Raw genomic sequence first — 22522 nt, forward strand, 5'->3', positions numbered from 1 at the left:
GTTGAAAGGACACGTCCTGGGGCATCAAGGACTATTCAGTCTAGTATTGCAGGTAAGTGAGGAGATAAAAACTTGTAGAGAAGAGTCAAGGCTCCTCTACAGTTTATACGTTCAAATGTATGTAAGTCGAAGTAGTTAATAAAGATATGAAGAACCGTCCACAGGACAGACTAATGTAGAGAGCGGCACCAACTGGGTTTTGGCCCGAAGAATGACAAGGCCACTGACAAGGACATGACAAGGAAACTGTCAAAAATATATAGAGGGAAAAGGAAAGAAGAAAGGAAAATTATTGTTTAACTTCCCGTCGGCAACGCTGTCGTTAGAGATCAAGCTCACGTGAGGGAACGCTGCGAAGACGAACGAAGTTGGCGGTGCTCTTACAGAGGAACAGCCCCGCCATTTGCCTTAAGTGATTTCGAGAAAGAATTGAAAACTTAAATATGGATGGCCGGACGAGAATTGGACGCGTAGTCCTCCCTTATGTGCGTCCAGTGTGCTAACCACTGATCCACCTCGATCATTAATAAACAGAGAGCGTTGACACTATTCGTCGCTTAGTCATCTTAAACACAGAAGACAACAAATACAACATAGAAATTATAAGAAGAACTGCAACAACAAAACGTGGTTTTAGTGAAAGAAGACGACCACTTAGTTTTAAGTATGAGTCGCTCATCTGATGCGAAAAAATTTATAAGGCATGCGTGGATGATGGTAGCCAGCCACACACCATGATCTTATCAGACGCCCCAGGAGCACTGTGTGGCCGACAGACAAAAATATTTTGTTTTGTTTTGTGAAGTACTGCATAGAAAGTAATACTGCTGAGATTAGTCTGCGTGTTAGAATTAGGTGGCACACATTACGATAGCTTAAGTACACATGACATCCGAAGTCGTTCGCGTAGCTCGCACATATGATTCAGTAATATTAATTGAAGAGGTGGCTCCCAAAGTCGGGTAATGCGCACCTCATGTCTGATCACTGCAGGTGGGCTGATGAAACTGAAGGCACAGTTTTTTTTAAATTATTATTTACTGTTATAATGGGAGCCAGATCATTGAGGAGTGGCTCTAAGCACTATGGGATTTGACATCTGAGGTCATCAGTCCCCTAGACTTAGAACTACCTAAACCTAACTAACCCAAGGACATCACACACATCCCATGCCCGAGGCAGGATACTAGCCTGCGACCGCCGCAGCAGCGCGGTTCCGGACTGAAGCGCCTAGAACCACTAGTCCAGAGCGGCCGGCTTGCTGTCCCATAACTTCGGCATTTGTTGTGTTGGCGACTCTTGGAGAGACCGTTACGGAGAAGCGTTGGTTGCTCGCTGCGCTGTGTTATGATTTGGGGAGTGTGTCGGCGGCGGGCTGTTGGTGATGGCCTCCCATGCACTAGCAAGTTTGTATATTGTTCTATCTGATGCTGGGTGCCTATGTATGCTATGTGGATTCTCGTCGTTTGCTGCTTCTAACAGTGGGCATCTGGTACTTCTTTGAAGTTGTGTTTCATGATCAGTCTGATCGTAATTTGTGTTCACAGTGATCTGTACGTGATTATCCCCGCCGGGGCAGGAATTCGCTCTTCGTTCCGGTATATGCTGAGTTGCGGTGTTAAGAGTGTAAGACACCAGTCAGTGACTACGTGAGTTGTGTGAAGGCTGCATGAGTCTTTCTACGATAGCAAGCAGGCCATGTCTACTGTTAAAAGACAGTGTGCTTGTAATGTTACTTGAGTATCTTACAATGTCTTGTATTATGGGTTTTAATGCTCTTGGTTTGGCAGGCCGTTGACTTCTCCAGATTTTATGCTTGTTATTGGGGTCTGCCTGTAAGTGTAAGGAATTATGAGCTGTAACAAGTCAACAATTTTACATGCTATTTGTCTGAGGTCTTGCATGTGTTAAGGATATTAACTGTAAAGGGGGGGTGGCTAAACTCTGAAATAAGAAGGTTTGTGTTGTGTCCTTTGGTTTTGTTGTCTGTTCTTTGTTTTTGTATTTAAATATTTAAATATTACAGTGTACTACGAGAGGTGGGCCCAATCAATTCCGGATTCACCAATACAGGAGGCGGCGCCTTCACTGAAATATATTCGAAAGCTGTTAGCTGGGCCAGCTACGCCTTGGTGACGCTCGGCGCTGCTTGGCTCAGAGTCGCTGATCGCCCCAGTAGGTGACGGAATTTGAGTATTCTCTCTTGTAATTATTTTGAGGTTCCTCTCTTAATGTGTTCGGGCTGCGCCGAGATTCGTCCCCTGTTCCTAGTAGATTGATCACTTTTGTTTTAGGGTGGGTTATCGGTTGGGTCGTGCCCGCTGCTGCGCAGAGCTAAAATTACTGTTAAGATAACTGCCTTTTCTGCCTAAATGTTGTTATACTTGAAAGAGATTTCACGAGTGAGTTCAGTGGGATAAGTCACTATATAATTGGTGGAATTCCGTTCTATGATCTGTTTATTGGTATAAGATCCCCGTTGGGGAATTTGCTCTTTTACTTAAAATTTGTTATTTAATATTCTGTACTGTTGCTTGTTTTACCAATGGAAATTTATCCTGATAAATTACTGTTAAATCTGTGGTCAAGCATGCCTGCCATCTGAAGTTATCTGGGACTGTTTGTTATTTAGTTAAAAGGAAGGATCTTAACTTATTTCATTCCGTATAATCGTACAAAGACTGTATAAGTTTTTTTAAATATATTTGTTATTGGTGGCTATTGTAAGGCAGGTTTGTAAAAGATTTTGTAAAACTATTTTTGGGGGTATGCGTAACAAATCTTTGTGAACTAAAAGCCTGTGTTTGCGTTTTCTTGTGACTCACGTCCAAGTATCTGATAAAGATGAGGCGCCAAACTATCTGTAATTCTACAATTGTATTTTTATTAACTTCTACCAAAACGTAAAACTATAATATAAACGCTGTCCTGAAATTATGTATCATGCAGTACGGTGAGCAGTGCTGAAATGCATGACGTCACACTGCGTGACTTATAATTTCAACACACAAAAGCAATAGAATAAGGATACATCAGATTAAAAAATGAATTTTAAAAGAATAAATAACCAAACCGTTTCTGAGGAAATGCCCGGAGATCCTACGAACAAAAACTGACTAAATAAAATTCTAACCAATAAATGATACACAAGTAAATTTATCACTGCAGTCTGAGAATAAAACTAATTGTGTGTGAAATGGAATATGACACTATTTTTGAAATGTCACACCTAATCATGGATGCTCTTATTGTCTTGAGTGTAATGTAACTGGGCCCAGACAAATTTTCAGGGCTTACCCGTGGCAACGGGAACTCGGTACTGCACTAAGTGATGAACATAAAAAATGCAACACAGCAGCAATATAGTTAAAGAGAACACAGCCTTGTGTAGTTTAATGCAACAACGTGTAATTGTGCTAAGCAGATCATGATTCGATCATTGTTATGAAATTTACATACTGGCATGATAAACCGATAACTTCTGAGTGCAAGCTATGTGAATAAATAACTTGCCTGAATCATCTCTGAACAATGAATCTGACTAAACCAAACCAAGAAAGAAAAATGCTACTAAATCTTTCTGTTCAAGTGCACCATAAATTTCGCACAGGCAAGCAGTGCAGTATGAGATAGGAGTGAACATAGATCTTACATCATGTTCCTTCAATACCAAAAATAAGCTGGAAACCTTATACTATTCAATCCCATCTGATGCATACCGTATTCGTCTAAGAATGTGTGTTATGAAGTATTTACTGTTTAGAGTGTGGGGCTGGCATCAAATTTCTATTCTTGCACAGCCTAATAAAAAAATAGTGATGCACCAACGAAGGGAGGAAGAAAGAAGTGACACTTCAAGGGCTGATAGGGTTTGTGATGTTATTTCAGTGATTATCATTCCGAGTCACATCTGAAAAGAACTTAGCAATATGACCAAACTTATTAACATGACGTTGCACCCCATTCCGCCCGGATGCATGTATTGATTTGGTTGGAAAGGGTGTCATACAGCCATTGTATCTCCTCCTGAGGCGAGTTGGTCCACGATTGTTATAACAGGTCTACGATATTCTGGACATTGGCACTAGGACAGATTTCACGTCTGACATGGTCCCAAATGTGTTCTATCGGGGAGAGATCTGAGGGTCTTGCTGTTTATGGGAATACCTCAACATATGCAAACATGTGCAGACTGGCGTTGTAGTGTTTAACAATGACACAGCGATACTGTAACGTGGGGGCGAATAAATGAGGACCAAGAATGTCCTTGACGTGCCCTTCTGCTGTCGGAGTTCCCTCATCCACTACCAGCCAGGACCAATGGCTCCCCACACAATGAAGCCAGGAGTACGTGACACTCCAAAATATGTGGTGGTTGTCATTACGATGGAAAAAATCGCTTTACTCATTTACACATAAACTGTACGTTACTCGTTAACTAAATCTTGTTTGTTATGTGCTTGGGGCTATCTTTCGTAGATTGTTCCTCAAACATGAAGCAGATAAAAGTAGAACGGAAAAATGCTGTGAGCTTTTAAGTGTCGGGTATTTCCAGCCGTGCAGCGACTGAAAAGATATACGACGGTGAACGACCACAGTTGTTGGAGATGGTGGTAGAGTTGTTCGGATATTCATTTCAATGGTTAGTAAAAATTTTAACATGGTTCTAAAGTCAGTGTGGTCTTGGTCAGAGTACAGGAAAATTGCCTGACCGCGGAGGTTTGTCGATATGAGCACAATCGGGTTGACGGTACGACGTTGGGCAAGTCATTGGGAGATCTTGCATACCTTTGAATGCTGTGCTTCGAAAAAATTGGTGGACTAATTCCTGAAAAATTTAGTACGGATTCCTATGGTTATTTTGAGATGTTCTTCAACTGCGATTCGGAATTGAAATAGGTGGATGAAATCTTAAGGGATTGTAGCCCAATAGCTGTATGTTAAGAAACCAATATTTGTTGAATGGCATTTTGGTGCGAGGATTATTTTAAATGTGCGTAAGTTCCGGTTTGATTTCGGTTTCTTTTGCCAGTGGGCCGGCACAGAACCATCTTGTGAAAAAAAGTGTGTTATTGGTTGTGGAACTGTACCGAGCCTGTGGTTGCGACCCACGTGGGAAATATTAGGTTAACAGGTGCTAGTAGTAAATTCCCAAAAACAAAATTTGTAATACAGCGTTGTTTGCCGTAAGGTTGACGAGGTCCTTTATTCGAATTCCAGGATTATTTATTTGCCAAACAGAATCATTAATTTGAACTACGGACAGTGCCATTATTAACTTAAGGGATAGCTATGGCGACTGGAAAATATGGAAATGATCGTATGGCATTGTTGGCCGGGATGCCCCATGCGGTTCCCATCCGCCGTGTTGCAAGTCCTTTTTAGACGACGCCACTACGGCGACTTAATATCAGTGATGATGAAGTACACACAACATCCACTCCCCTGCCGGGAATCGAACCCGGGCCCACTGCGTGGCAGGCGGAAACGCTACCGCTACGCTACGGAGGCGGACACTGTGGCGCTTACACAACGTATATGTTACAACACTCAGTGGGGTAAAGCAGTAGTTAGCCGCCTTCACTTGAAGCTGGACAGTTTTGTTTGCATTTTAAATGGCAAAGTAAAAGTGGCGGTGGTAACATTTGTTTTTGTTGTAGTCCAGACAGACAGATAGGCTTACGCTGCCACTCGGCCACAGCATTAGCTGAGAGTGTTAAATCCTTAATGAATAAAGCTCCAACGCTAAAAACAAATAAATTTAAGGTCTCCACTATTTTTATTTTGCCTAGCTTGAGATAATCCCAGTGCTTAACTATCGGCTGCTGCAGATGCATACGATGCGCCACAGGCAAACGCTGACTACGATGATCTTCCCTTTCGGTAGTGCCAAATGGTTCTCCGAAGTTCGATCTTTTTGAGACCGTACTCTCTCGTGAAAACCGCTGCCAGCAACTATGTACAGTGGCTACATCCCTGTCAAGTGTTTATGCAATATCTCAGAAGGAACAATCAGCGTCTCGTGGTTCCACTACATGACCTCGTTAAAATTTCTTGAGGTTTAGATAATGGCGTCTTTGTCCCCTTAAGACATTCTCGACTAACATCAACTCACCACGTCTTATTTCAAAAGTAACTAACGCCCACGACAGCATGTATTGAAAGCAAATCTAATTTGCATCCTCATAGTGGTGCTACACCCACAAATGGCCTTTCCGGCTAATTAGGATTTAAGTGGACCGTGTACCTAAAGTTCCTTGCTGCTCCGAAGAATAAATGAAATCTGCGAAATGTAAGTACAACTACAACCGAATTAGCAATGCTCTTTACTTGCAGCAATGGCGACAAGAAGCAAAAAGTATCAAATGAATAAAAATTTGGCTTGATGGAATTACAGTAGTTACTTAAATTTGGAAAATGTTACAGGTTTAGTTAGTTAATTAAATTAACGATCAGTATCTCGGTAGTTAGCAAAGTTACTGTCAATATAGTCACTGTCTGTTAGTGGTGGAAAACATACGTAAGAATGCTTGGATTTGAAGCAAGGCAAAAACAGCACCAAATTAATAAATATTGTACTAAAGTGATTTAAAATGGGTGTGTCACACTGAACAAATGCCTTTCAGTTAGGCAACAGATCATGGAAATCAATTAATAATAATCCATGAACAACAAATAGCTAGTAAACAGTTACGTAAATGCAAAAAAAAAGAATCTTGTCGTCATTCACTGTAATGCTTACTGTCTTTAATTTTATGCAAAAGTTATTTATGTTTACTCATTACTGAACGTTGTCATTTAGCTTAAAATTTATCGTAATGATGTAACGTCATTCAATAATGACAACCCTGTGAGTTACAGTTACGTAATTTGCATAGCCAAAATTTCGATTGTAAGAGAATGGCAAAGTTTGTGATAGGTTTTTGCTAACTCACTGGTTTATTGTAACTGTAAGTTATATTATTAATTGTAACTGTAAGTTTTATCATTACTCATTAACTTACTGCTAATTTCCTCGTGCAATTACTGCTGTTATTAGCTCAAAATATTAACACACATTTCTGACTGATGAAAACTTATTTAGCCATAAAAAGGCACAATAAAAACTGTCTGTTATTGAATTCTAAACATTCTGCGTGGTGTCTGTTCGTTCTATATCGTGTCTCCCTACCACTTTCGCGCAACGACGCTCTGAGCGTGTTTTTTAGGGAACTGACTAGTTTGAACCTGGGATCTGTTGCTGGTAAGGAGACGCCAGACCACACATGACATATAGAATTCAGAAGAGTTCAGTGAGACTAGCGATGATATAACCAAATACTTAATAATTTCAGCGTCAGCTCCACTGCACTCCATGTAAAAGAATCTTAATACTAACTAAATTTAGTGGAAGGGGTTCAAGGCTTTCCTATTTTTAGTTAGCTTGTAAAATGACGTCGAAAAAGCGGTTAAGTTTGACATTGGAAATTTTATTCTACTCACAAAACATTGTTCATAAACTGCACTATTGATAAAAGGAAATGTTTTAATACAGGATGGTAAAAACCTACTGCGTTCAACAAAAATGTGAACGAATATTCCCTGAATGGGTTTCCAAGTTCTACAATGGATCGAATGATGACCTATGCCATATCACATCTATAATCTAGGTTTAAATTAAGTTTCACAAAAGAGATAACAATCAAAATGTTCTACAGTGACCCGCAATCATCTTTAATTACTTATCTAACTTGTCGTAAATTACAGTGGCTGATGTGGCTTCTCAATAACTATATAACAGAAAAATCATCGCGTTTCAGATTTTTACTTCAAGTGGAAAATGTGAACACCATGAGCTTTAATTGACGATCGACACTAGTATCACGAAAAAAGGGGGTGTAACAGATGAGACTTCTGCAGTTCTGAGTGAAGCTTTATGCGCTGTTATGCGGCATCGCGTGCGTTCATTACCTTGTCGGTGTTCGTCAGGGGGCGCCGGACTGCGCAGCTCCGCTCACCTCGCCGTCTCGGAAGTAATTCTGAAGCAACTCTCTCCTAACTTCTCCTTACTACAATTTACCGAAATTGGTTTAAAAAAAAAACTATCTGGCTGTGTTTTCATCTGACCAATCAGGGTCTCAATGTTAACCTTAAGCTCCGCCTACAGAAATTCTGTCTATCCAATGAGAAACGTTATACTTTTCGTGGTGGGGCAATGTTTTTTAAAGTTTGCAACGTAACAGAGACGCGAAAAAGTCTCACGCTAAAACTTGCAGCTGGTGTGGTCCTTTTAGCGTTATCGTAAGATCTCTACTGTTCTTCTGGAGGGCTCTAGCTTTTAACATGGGCTGGGGGGTGGTCCTAACGTAAAAGAGACGCGAAAAAGTCTCACGCTAAAAACTTGCGGGTGGTGTAGTCGTAGCGGTTAGCTGGCGATGTGGGTGTCCGTCCCTTATCGTAGGGCCTTCTCGCTTAACACGGTTCTACTCTCGGCTTCTGTTCTCGTTTCTCCCCTCGGAAATGCGTCTGTCTCACGGTGGGAGGGTATGACATGCATTTAGGCGTTCTTGTGTTAGTCTGTGGTATTCCATTTGCTCACTCGTTACTCGTATTACTTTGGTTCATTTAATGTCAGGATTTATTCGGAGCTATGTGACATACTACTGGATTTGCTTATCATGTCAGGGTTTTCGTGGAAGGTGTTGGATTTGCCTGACACCTTACAGAATGTTACCCTGTTAAGCAGTGCTTTCAATTTACTGTTTACTGCACCAAAGCACTTACGTTAATTATTTTTTGCAAACTATTGAAATTTTAATTGCTATTATTTCTTTAATAATAGTTGCTCAATCATTAGGATTCTTTCGAATCATCAATATTTGATGGGATGGATTCTAATTCTGTATTTTGTCTTAGGTAAAAGTGAGGGTCATCACTTTGGTATAGCTCGGTATTATTCAAACACAAAATGAGGTACAATGCTGGCTAGTCTGACAAGTAATTTCTCGCATCTCGCTGCAGGTTGAGCTGTCTCCGGTGCAATGTAAGGCATTGCTCGTTGACAATGTGTGGCATAGGCTCTTCTTCGTCTTGTAGCTCCGTAAGCAATCGATTTGGGCCCATATTACACTTCATGTTAATTTGCAGACTTTTGCGGTACTTAAACTGTGCCCATTTAATGCCATATAATCCTCCTGTCCACATCAAATGTAGGCCGAGCCATTACATGCTGTGGCACCACTGCCTTACGACCATTTCTCAACAAAAAAAAACGCAGCGCTACTCGTCTCGACTGCCTCCTCTCAGCACTCTCCTTTGTTCTGCTCTGTAGTGTTCTCATCTGCTGGCGCACTTGCTTGTCCAGCAGTGATTGGTGGAACTGTCACTATTATACTTCTGGCAGGCAATATCGCATCGCTCTGACTAAGCCAGCGTGTCTACTTACAACTAGATTACAACTATTATTTGTTTAACTTTAGAATGAGAAAACATTCTATTTCATCACACAAAGCTTAACACACGTATTGAAGAACTTTGGTGCAGTGAAAAAGTACATGGAAAAATAAAATTGCAAGGAAAAAGTTTGGTAGCTTGCATAGTTGTACTGTTAGAACGCTACCAGCACCACGTTCAGGCACCTGGGGCGAAATTTGAATAGACATCATGTTTCAGACGTAGAAACACGGTGACCCGTGCACGGCTCGTGTTAATGCCATTTATTGTTTGTCATCTTCTATTACGGTACTCCCGCCTCGTTTTCTTATTCCATTTACTGGCGTCACTAGCTTCCTACCTCTCTTGCCATGAGCGGCAGCAGCAGCGCGTATCGATAAGTGCACTGTCGTACCATCTCTGGAGCGACCGATAGTATTTCCGGATCGTCGTGTGCCTGGCAGCCAGTTCGGGACGGACCAGCAGTGCAGTCGGGACGCAGCAGCAGTGAAGTCGGGGACGGAGCGCCGGTGAGGCGCCGACAGCCAGTGCTCGCCGACCGCTGGCGACACGCATGAACTGTCCGACGGAGGGAGATTGCAGCGGGACGAACGTTAGTCGGTCGTTCGGTTGGTCGTTTCATCGGACGACGTATATTTGGTCCTTCACCGTTCCCGCGCCTGAGAAGTTGGTCGGTTGGCGTGGAGCAGCGAGGAAATCTCCGCGGCGCATGGTTTAGCAGGGGCAGGTGCCGGCACACATGCGTTGTCGGAGTGTGAGGGGCTGTTCCCATTGCGACGAGGTCCGTGGCTCACCGATTCCGGACACTAAATTTAAGTTATCCTGTCGCTTGGTCCGTTGACTGTCTTTCTGTTGGGTTGTCGTCGGATCGTGAATGGTTGGCCCGACTGCCTGTCTCACCAAAGCGACCGTTAGTGTTTTAATTCCAGGCCGACACTCCAACATCTGAGCGCCCTTGGGTGTACCGCCTTTCTTTTGTTCTTGTTGTTTGTACTTGTATGGCTTCTAACCGATTCTTTTTTTAAATGGAGGTTGTTTTGCCGTTAAGGCGTAAGATTCTTTAGGACTTCAGCCTAATTTAAAGAACTGTTTCACGTAAAACCTTTGGCATTTTAAAGGTTTTAATGTTGTTGAATTTTAAGTGTTGGGCTTTCAGCCGATTTTGAATTTAAATTGTTTGCACTAAAAATCTCAGGTTCTTTGGGCCTTCAGCCTAAATAAAGAACCGTTGTAAGATAAGGCTTGCCTTTTAAATTTTAAGTTATCGGCCTTCAGCCATTATTAAATTAAGTGGCTTTCAGCCGGTAATTAAGTCTGAAACATTAAAGCTGTGTGTTTTAAGCCGGCCAGAGTGGCCGAGCGGTTCTAGGCGCTACAGTCTGGAGCTGCGCTACCGCTACAATCGGAGTTCGAGTCCTGCCTCGGACATGGATGTGTGTGATGTCCATAGGTTAGTTAGGTTTAAGTAGTTCTACGTTCTAGGGGACTGATGACCTCAGAAGTTAAGTCTCATAGTGCTCAGAGCCATTTTTTGTGTGTTTAAAAAAATATTTTTTTGGGCCTCTTGTAAAGTTTGATCAAACAATGAAGTTGGATGTTCGAGTGTAACTGGCAGTCTCTTATTTTGGCCCCTTTCCACAACGTAAACTACCTGCACTGTCCTGCGGATTAAGCAGCGCGTTCCGCACGCCTACCAATTTTCGTTTACGCACAACTCGTTATTGGTGTTGCGGATTTTCTTCCTTCAGTTTATCTGGGCGGGGGGGGGGGGGGGGGGATGTGTGTTGGCTGATGGAACCTGAATGAAAAGTTCCTCTACTCCCTAAGGCTGATGATAAGGTTATGTATATTTCCAGTAACTATGCACTTCATTTGGAGTCCCTTATCAATAGAATGGTACACACAAAAGTGGTGAAATATTAATTTTTTCCATCAGTGGAACATCAGAACAGTTTCGATTTCTTCTTTTTCTTGGGCATTTGTGCAGCATCGGCGCAGGGTCGGTTGGTTATGAACGGATGGTTCTACAATCGGGCTGGTCGGCAGACCGACCATCATTGTTCGATCTGTGGCCAGTGCACCTCGCCACCCTGGAACTGGAACGTAGGACACATGGCCATCCAGGCGGGTGTTATCAGTTGTATTCTATTGTTCTGTATGTTAACCAGGACCTAGAAACGATGGAGAGGCTCTGTCCCCGCCGCAGCCGCAGTGGTCCACAAACCCACGACGACTACCACAGTCCACCTCATCCCTCCGCCGTCCCACACCAAATCCAGGGTTATTGTGCGGTTCGGCCCCCGGTGGACCCCCCAGGGAACGTCTCACACCAGATGAGTGTAGCCCCTATGTTTGCGTGGTAATGGTGGTGTATGCGTACGTGGAGAACTTGTTTGCGCAGCAATCGCCGACATAGTGTAACTGAGGCGAAATAGGGGGAACCAGCCCGCATTCGCCGAGGCAGATGGAGAAGCGCCTAAAAACCATCCACTGACTGGCCGGCTCACCGGACCTCGACACAAATCCGCCGGGCGGATTCGTGCCGGGCACCAGGCGCTTCTTCCCGCCCGGAAAACCGTCCGTTAGACCGCATGGCCAACTGGGAGGGCCTGTTATCAGTTAAGAAGCAGAAAGTCGTAAGTGGCGTGAATAAGCATTTTGTAAGACAATAGATTCTGAGAAATATGTTGCACGAGGTACTGATAAAAGAAAAAGAACCTAAAGACTGGCATCTGCTACGAGAGATACGGAAGAAAGATCTCGAAGGAAAGGAAAAGAATATACCCTTTTTGGCAGCACAGATGAACTGACAGTAGAATGCTCGAAGGAAGCAGTGTGCCCGGTTGTGAAGGTCCTCCGTAATGGAACGAGGTGGCCCTTTTAGAAGGGCGATGGGCTGGAATAAGGGCGCGCAGGCCCGCGCTGGGCCCGGGACCCTCAGGCTGATGACTGGCGATTAGCGGGGTGGTACGTCACGGCCGGTTTGCTGGAGACACCGGCCTATTAAGTGGCGGCGGCGCCCGCTCTCTTTTCGCTGTCCTACCCTGCACGCTAGCCCCCCCCCCCCCCCCATCACCCTAACCCTCTGCTCCACCCAGAAATCAGTTTTACGACACTACAGCGCCTCCCCACCCAACTGCCACGCCCCTCCCTCTTCCCCCCTCCGACGGGCGTCTCCTTCCCCGCGCCGGCAGCGTTTTGCAATTTCGAGTTTATTGTTCCCCCGGTTGAGCGCATCTTTTACTTCGGTATTTTGCTTTTAGAGCCCTCGCCGGGACAATATCGTAGACTGCACACGTCTTCCATTTACTGGCCGGCCGCGCTCGGCGAGAGGCGAGTGCAGAACAACGCGCCTGTCTTCTAGAAGAAGTGTGAAGCTACGAGGTAATTTTCTTTGCAGCTTCCATCAAATACAGTTCCTCGAACAGTAGCTGGGAGGAAAATATGATTGTCCATTGCATCTGGATTTAGGCATCTTACTGTTTTCTGCAAACGCTTTTCAAATCACGGAGCCTGTAGCTTACAGTAGAACGTAGAACAAAATTTTATGTTCCACTCGCGTATTATACGTTTGCTGTCTAGCTCTTACAGACTCAAGTGATGCTCATTTCTGGGAGGGTTATTTCAAAAGTCCTCCACACTGCTAATGCGAGACCTTTTCGGTGGCGTGATCACGATGAAGTTTATGTCAGTTGTGAGCGAGAGTTTAGGCGTGGCGATCATATATGTGTTTGTTGGTTCGCCTGGCTGTGCCGCGATTAACTCAGTTGGGACGTGAAACCGAATCAGGCCGGATTACACGTAGTGACCAGCGTTCCTAGATCAACATCGAATTCGTACGTGGGTAGAATCCAGCGGGAATATAAAACGCTTTGAGAGAGGAATGTGGGAACAGCATTGTGGATCATAGCACACAACACCACGATGGTCAGCTCGTTTCTGTGAAAGTCGGGTAGACTTTGGGGGCAACCCAAAAAGTGGAAAGCCATCAACTGCACAAGACTGCAACCCTCAGGTTATTGTTAAGACATTTTGATTGATCGGCGAAAAACGTGTGATGAAAATTGCATACGAGGCTGGAATGTCTGTCATTTCAGTTAAAAGAATCACAAATGAGAAGTTAGGGGTGAGAAAAGTTGCTGCCAGAAGAGTTCGGCATGTTCTGAATAAAGAGCAGAAATCAGGTCGCAAGAGAACCGTAGAAGAATTGCTGCAACGTTATAGAACACAAGGAGAATAGTTTCTGAAAACGATTGTAGCACTTTATGAAACCAAGAGAAGAGATTGTGAGCTAGAATTGAAGTCTTGTCGTCACATCGAAATAGTTCCGTTTCTCTCACGCCCGCAAAAATTTCGCCGCCAACAATAAAATGTGAAACTAGTGGTGATCTTTGCATGTAACATGGATAAAGTCATAGCACAAATAGTGCGTCAGGTGTCATCTGTAAAAGGGGTGAACTTGAAGTGTTTCTGTAAAACGTTTTGCACCCGAAAATTCGTCAAAGAAGGCCTGGAGTGCCTTTGGTTGATGTCCTGATTTTGCACGAAAATGCAAGACCGCATATTTCCCTAATAGTGAGAGAAACTCTCAACAGATATGGATGGGAGCTACTTCTCCACCCAGAATACAGTCCTGACATGAGCCCACCAAACTTCAATGTGTTTCCCAAATTGGAGGAACACCTCCGTGGAGAATGTAATCATTCAACTGATGCAAAATGACCTAGTAGATAGTGTCGGAAGTTCCATGCGGCTTTTCGCGGATGATGCTGTACTATACAGAGAAGTTGCAGCATTAGAAAATTGCAGCGAAATGCGGGAAGATCTGCAGCGGATATGCACTTAGGGCAGGGAGTGGCAACTGACCCTTAACATAGACAAATGTAATGTATTGCGAATACGTGGAAATAAGGATCCTTTATTGTATGATTATATGATAGCGGAACAAACACTGGTAGCAGTTACTTCTGTAAAATATCTGGGAGTATGAGTACTTAACGATTTGAAGTGGAATGATCATATAACATTAATTGTTGGTAAGGCGGGTGCCAGGTTGAGATTCATTAGGAGAGTCCTTAGAAAATGTAGTCCATCAACAAAGGAGGTGGCATACAAAACACTCGTTCGACCTATACTTGAGGATTGCTCATCAGTGTGGGATCCGTACCAGGTCGGGTTGACAGAGGAGATGGAGAGGATCCAAAGAAGAGCGGCACGTTTCGTCACAGGCTTATTTGGTATGCGTGATAGCGTTACGGAGATGTTTAGCAAACTCAAGTGACAGACTCTGCAAGACAGGCGCACAGCATCGCGGTGTAGCTTGCTGTCCAGGTTTCGAGAGGGTGGATTGCTGGATGAGGTATCGAACATATTGCTTCCCCCTACTTATACCTGCTGAGAAGATCACGAATGTAAAATTAGAGAGATTCGAGCGCGCATGGAGGCTTTCCGGCAGTCGTTCTTCTCGCCAACCATACGCGACTGGAACAGGAAAGGGAGGTAATGACAGTGGTACGTAAAGTGCCCTCCGCCACACACCGTTGTGTGGCTTGCGGAGTATAAATTTAGATGTAAATGTAAATGTAGATCCAGCTTCGCCTTATTAACTGTGAACTTTCAAGAAATGCCCTTCTGTGTGTCACAGACATCACAGTACGTATTACGATCGTTATCCTTGTAGAACGGAGCTACTTTCACATATAAACGTAACACAAAAGCAGATTTCTACATTCTGAACATTTGAATTTATGTTAGATTGCAGAATTATATCAAATAAATTTCTGCAATGCGAATAATAAAGAAAGAAACACTGTTTGGATAACTTTTTATGTTTTTTCATTTTACGTGTTCCGGTTCTTGGTGGAGATCATTTTTAGATCCAAAATACATTTACCGCAGTTCGCGGTAAACCAAATAAGCATAAAAAGTGACTCAGATAATGTTCGTCTCTCTTTATTATATTTAAAAGGTTGCGCTGCCCAAGGGCGTTACGACTTCAATTTCTTCATCACAAGGAAATAATGTTGCAATTATCTCATACGACAACCCAGCATCCAGGCAATGAATATAATCTGTTGATCTCTCCACCATCACCAGGAACTCTGTTTGGATCGCCGGGGAAAGCTCACAGAACACTTCGTCAGTGACACGAGCTCAGATGGGATTTGGCAGGGCACTGCCTGCTTAACACACGTACGCACTTTCGAATTCCTGCTGGTTATTCAGTGTAACTAGTTACAATTAATGTAAACGTAGGTGACGAAAGTCATGGGATAGCGATACGCACATATACAGATGGTGGTAGCATCACGTAAACAAGGTATGATAGGGCAGTTATAACACTACTGCTGTTACTGTTATACCATAACTTCAAAGGCTGGAGGCAGAACGTATTACCAAATGCGGTATCATTAACTTTTACGTTTACTGCTTTTGACAACACAAATTACATGCAGTACTGTTACAGAAAGCAAAACTACGTATGACACCAGTACTGCCTCTTATTTGCGTAAAGGAACTATTTTGTTAATGAAATATGGTATAAAGCACCAGTGCAATGTTACACTCTGAAAAGAATTCTGTTCTTTTGACCGTGATGTGCCTAAAGGAGGTTACCTATCGGATACGAAAGTAAGAACTACGTAATTGTTCAACAAGAATCAGATAATGTTTTACCTATTCAAACTGCTCCAATAATAAAGAAGAAACGGTCGCCAGCCTAATTATCCAAAGGAATGTATAACAATCCTGTTCAAAGAATAAGGTACAAGTAACTTCAGTGGAAAGACACAGCCTATACTTTTCTCATACGAGATTGCAATGAATCCAGTCAGAAGCATATAGCAACGTTAAAGACAGAACTGACAGTCATAACACACTAACTGAGTAGATTCGATAACATTGCTGTTAAAATTCACTGCTAAATTATAAATCTGGGCATGGATTTAGTCTCACATTAACAAACGTTTTTTCTACTTGACATGAAAATTAAATATAGTTCCCTCGCAAACAAATTCTCACGGTCCTCTAAAGAAAAGAAGTTACTAATTTTATTGATAATGATCTTACTGTTAACAATTTTCTCAGTAAGCACAAAAGTCAAAATATTAATCCCCTTAATCTGGCAATATATACACATAAGAAAATTAAATTTAGCGAGTCTGAGTAGTTAACTTTCAACAGTGAAAGTCTCTGAACTTTACTGCTGTGAGACACAAACTGACATAATTTTAAAAAATACTGACTCACCTTACTGTAATTTTCAACAGGCCGTGCAATGATTGTTTAATGAGAAGAACACGTTAACCCAAAGTTTTGAAAGTATTTACTTTTGAAACTAATATCAAATTGATTTAATGCCTATCTTTATTACCTCAGTCTTTCAATTTTAAACCAATAAGTGAATTTGTATGTGATCTGAGGCTTTCCCGGCAAATGTGCAGTATCCAAGGTTCTCGGGTGTCCAGCCGGATCCGATCGTCAAAGTTCCACGATATTTCGGCGAATAACCGTTCTGCCATCATCAGGTGGTGCTGATGGAATGATCTGTCTGCACTGTGTCCGTGGTATTTATGTCCGCGGGGTCCCGTGTCGTACCCCGGCGCGGCCGGCCGGCGGGGCGCCACGTGGTGGGAGGGGTGGGGGTAGCTGCAGCCACGTCCGGTGGCCTGAGCTCCCAGTTGGCGCACATCGACAGCTGTGGTTGCCCCGGTTGCCGCCCGCAGTGGGGCTGAGCCCTCGCCTGTGGTTGATTGGGAGGTCGTTCCAAGGCGTGGCAGGCAGCGAAAGACGTCCCCGCAGGCTGATCAGAAAGCCTCCCCGGTGCGTATGACAAACAGGTTTCAGGTACTGTCTTTGGATGAGCAAGATGCAGTTGCCTGCCCTGTTTCAGAGGATGATTCCTAGCCTTCAAGGTCCGGGCAATCGCAGAGGGTGGGCTTATTGGTAGTTGGGAGCTCCAATGTTGGGCTCGTAATGGGGCCCCTTAGGGATATAGCGGCTAAGGAGGGGAAGAAATCCAGTGTGCACTCCGTGTGCATTCCGGGTGGAGTCATTTCTGATGTGGAAAGGGTCCTTCCGGATGCCATGAAGAGCACAGGGTGCAGCCAGCTGCAGGTGGTGGCACATATCAGCATTAATGACGTGTGTCGCTTTGGATCTGAGGAAATTCTCTCTGGATTCCTGCTGTTATCTGATTTGGTGAAGGCTGCCGGTCTTGCTTACGAGATGAAGGCAGAGCTCACCATCTGCAGCATCGTTGACAGAACCGACTGCGGACCTTTGATGCAGAGCCGGGTGGAGGGTCTGAATCAAATGCTCAGACGGTTTCGTGACCGTGTTGGCTGCAGATTCGTTGACTTGCGCCATAGGGTGGTGGGGTTTCGAGTTCCGTTGAATAGGTCAGGAGTTCACTACACTCAGCTGGCGGCTACAAGGGTAGCGGAGGCTGTGTGGCGTGGACTGGGCGGTTTTTTAGGTTAGAAGGCCTCGGGAAAGTACGGGGTGGGCTGCAGTCTCAAAGGGTGCATGGCAAATACTGGACGTGCTTGGATCAAGGAAAAGTCGGAATTGTAGTTGTAAATTGTTGTAGTTGTGCTGGGAAAGTCCCTGAGTTACACAGAAGCTGAAATCGTTATAGGTATAGAAAGCTGGCTAAAGCCTGAAATAAGTTCTGCAGAAATTTTTACGAAGTCTCAGACGGTGTTCAGGAAAGATAGATCACGCAGAATTGGTGGTGGAGTGTTTGTGTCTGCCAGTAGTGGTTTATCTTGTAGTGAAGTCGAAGTAGATACTCCATGCGAATTGGTATGGGTGGAGGTTATACTTAACAGCCGAACTAAGTTAATAATTGGCCCCTTCTACTGACCCCCAGACTCCGATGATATAGTTGCTGAACTGTTCAGAGAAAATTTGAGTCTCGTAACAAATAAATACCCCACTCATACGGTTATAGTTGGTGGAGACTTCAACCTTCCCTCGATATGTTTGCAAAAATACTTGTTCAAAACCGGTGGTAGGCAGAAAACTTCTTCCGAGATTGTCCTAAATGCTTTCTCCGAAAATTATTTCGAGCAGTTAGTCCACGAACCCACGTGAATTGTAAATGGTTGCGAAAACATACTTGACCTCTTAGCCACAAACAATCCAGAGCTAATAGAGAGCATCATGACTGATACAGGGATTAGTGATCACAGGGTCGTTGTAGCTAGGCTCAATACCGTTTCTTCCAAATCCACCAGAAACAAACGCAAAATAATTTTATTTAAAAAAGCGGATAAAGTGTCACTAGAAGCCTTCCTAAGAGACAATCTCCATTCCTTCCGAACTGACTATGCAAATGTAGACGAGATGTGGCTCAAATTCAAAGACATTGTAGCAACAGCAATTGAGAGATTCATACCTCATAAATTGGTAAGAGATGGAACTGATCCCCCATGGTACACAAAACAGGTCCGAACACTGTTGCAGAGGCAACGGAAAAAGCATGCGCTCAGAAGAACGCGAAATCCCGAAGATTGGCTAAAATTTACAGACGCTCGAAATTTGGCACGGACTTCAATGCGAGATGCCTATAATATATTCCACAACGAAACATTGTCTCTAAATTTGGTAGAATATCCGAAGAAATTCTGGTCGTACGTAAAGTACACAAGCGGCAAGACGCAGTCAATACCTTCGCTGCGCAGAGCCGATGGTACTGTTACCGACGACTGTGCCGCTGAAGCGGAGTTATTGAACGCAGTTTTCCGAAATTCCTTCACCAGGGAAGACGAATGGAATATTCCAGAATTTGAAACACGAACAGCTGCTAGCATGAGTTTCTTAGAAGTACATACCTTAGGGGTTGCGAAGCAACTCAAATCGCTTGATACGGGCAAGTCTTCAGGTCCAGATTGTATACCGATTAGGTTCCTTTCAGATTACGCTGATACAATAGCTCCCTACTTAGCAATCATATACAACCGCTCGCTCACCGATAGATCTGTACCTACAGATTGGAAAATAGCGCTGGTCGCACCAGTGTTTAAGAAGGGTAGTAGGAGTAATCCATCGAACTACAGACCTATAACATTGACGTCGGTTTGCAGTAGGGTGTTGGAGCATATACTGTATTCAAACATTATGAATCACCTCGAAGGAACGATCTATTATATGTAATCAGCATGGTTTCAGAAAACATCGTTCTTGTGGAACGCAGCTAGCTCTTTATTCTCACGAAGTAATGGCCCCTGTCGACAGGGGATCACAAGTTGATTCCGTATTTCTAGATTTCCGGAAAGCTTTTGACACCATTCCTCACAAGCAACTTCTAATCAAGCTGCGGGCCTATGGGGTATTGTCTCAGTTGTGCGACTGGATTCGTGATTTCCTGTCAGGAAGGTCGCAGTTCGTAGTAACAGACGGCAAATCATCGAGTAAAACTGAAGTGATAGGTGTTCCCCCAAGAAGCGTCCTGGGACCTCTGCTGTTCCTGATCTATATAAATGACCTGGGTGACAACCTGAGCAGTTCTCTTACGTTGTTCGCAGATGATGCTGTAATTTACCGTCTAGTAAGGTCACCCGAAGACCAGTATCAGTTGCAAAGGGATTTAGAAAAGATTGCTGTATGGTGTGGCAGGTGGCAGTTGACGCTAAATAACGAAAAGTGTGAGGTGATCCACATGAGTCCCAAAAGAAATCCGTTGGAATTCGATTACTCGATAAGTAGTACAATTCTCAAGGCTGTCAATTCAACCAAGTACCTGGGTGTTAAAATTACGAACAACTTCAGTTGGAAAGACACATAGATAATATTGTGGGGAAGGCGAGCCAAAGGTTGCGTTTCATTGGTAGGACACTTAGAAGAGGCAACAAGTCCACTAAAGAGACAGCTTACACTACACTCGTTCGTCCTCTGTTAGAATATTGCTGCGCGGTGTGGGATCCTTACCAGGTGGGATTGACGGAGGACATCGAAAGGGTGCAAAAAAGGGCAGCTCGTTTTGTATTATCATGTAATAGGGGAGAGAGTGTGGCAGATATGATACGCGAGTTGGGATGGAAGTCATTAAAGCAAATACGTTTTTCGTCGCGGCGAGATCTATTTACGAAATTTCAGTCACCAACTTTCTCTTCCGAAAGCGAAAATATTTTGTTAAGCCCAACCTACATAGGTAGGAATGATCATTAAAATAAAATAAGAGAAATCAGAGCTCGAACAGAAAGGTTTAGGTGTTCGTTTTTCCCGCGCGCTGTTCGGGAGTGGAATGGTAGGGAGATAGTATGATTGTGGTTCGATGAACCCTCTGCCAAGCACTTAAATGTGAATTGCAGAGTAATCATGTAGATGTAGATGTAGATGTAGATCTCCGTCCGCCGTGGCGGAAGGATCTCGCGTCCGCTCGAGCCGTAGCTCCTTGATTGTGTTTAATAATGGTTTCCAGGCCTTGCTAAGTTGAAACTCGGTGTCCCTGTTGATGAGGTTATCTGTTACTCGAATTTCTATGGCCTCCTTGTAGATACTGTCACAGTAGGCACTTGTGGCCTTCAGGATTTTTGTCTTTTCGAAATTCGCTGTGTGTCCGGTTTCAATGCACTGTTTTGGTAGGGCCCAATGGCTGGGTTGGCGTAAGTGCGTGTGACGTTCATGTTCCTTGCATTGGTCCTCGACCGTGCGAACTGTTTCACCGATGTAGGATTTGCCACAGCAGAACGGGATTTTGTATACACCCGCTTTCTTAAGCCCTACGTCATCTTTTGCCGTTCCTAGTGGGTCACGAATCATTGCTGGTGGTCGGAAGACTGTGTCAATCTTGTGTTGCCTTAACAGTATCCCTATTTTTGACGACACGTTGCCAGTAAACCGCAGAAAGGCCAGAGCCTGCTTCTCTTCCTCAGGTTGTTCTTCATCTCGGTCCTTGCTGCACTTCTGTTATCGGAAGGCCCTTTGGATTTGGCGGTTGCCATACCCATTCTTGCGGAACAAGGTCTCCAGATGTTTGAGTTCCGTTGGAAAGTTCTGTTCATCAGAGATCGAGATCCATTTAGCGCCGGATGGTGGCAGCTGGAGGCATGTAGGTACAGGTCAGTGTGTGTAGGCTTCCGGTACACACTGTGACCCAGTGAGCCATCAGACCTACGTCCCACTAGGACATCAAGAAAGGGTAGTTTTCCATCTTTCTCAGTCTCCATGGTAAACCGAATGTTACTGTGCACCGAATTCAGATGTTGTAGAAAAATCTGTAGCTGTTCCTGTCCATGTGGCCAGATGACGAACGTGTCGTCCACGTAGCGAAAGAAGCATACAGGCTTCAGTTCGGCGGCTTCCAGTGCATCCTCTTCGAAACTCTCCATGAACGGGTTGGCCACCACTGGGGAGAGCGGGCTCCCCGTGGCTACTCCGTCGGTCTGCTCATAGTATTGACCATTGAAGACAAAGTATGTAGATGTTAACACGTGCCTGAACAGTTCTGTCAGTTCAGGCCCGAATTTCTCACTGATTAAGTGGAGAGAATCTTCCAGCGGGACACGTGTGAATAATGAGACGACATCGAAGCTGACCATGATGTCTGATTCTTGTACTGTCATCTCCTTCGGGCGGCCAATGAAGTCCGTCGAGTTCCGGATATGGTGCGCACATTTCCCCACAGAAGGTCTTAGCATGCCCGCTAAGTGCTGTGCCAAAAGATGCGTCTTTGCACCTATGTTGCTGACTATGGGTCGCATCCCTTCTTTGTGCGTTTTGGGGAGACCATATATCCTCGGAGCTACCGAAGAACATTGGCGAAGTCTTTTGATGTCCTTGTCCTCGAGTGCGCCATTTTTCAGCAAGGTGGCGGTGGTTTGTTGTATCTTCCTCGTCGGGTCTGTGTTGATTTTCCGATATGCTGGATCGTCTAGCAATTGCAGCATCTTCTGTTCGTAGTCGCGTCTCTCAAGGATGACTGTGGCATTTCCTTTGTCGGCAGGAAGAACGACTATCTCCTTATTGTCTCTGAGGGCTCGCAGTGCTGCTCTTTATGCTCCCGAGATGTTGCTTCTGGCCGGTGTTGCCCTTGAAACAATCCGGCAAGTTTCCCTTCTGATTTCTTCTGCTTTGTCATCTGGTA

This window comes from Schistocerca americana, chromosome 3, assembly GCF_021461395.2.
Source record: "Schistocerca americana isolate TAMUIC-IGC-003095 chromosome 3, iqSchAmer2.1, whole genome shotgun sequence".
NCBI lineage: Eukaryota > Metazoa > Arthropoda > Insecta > Orthoptera > Acrididae > Schistocerca > Schistocerca americana.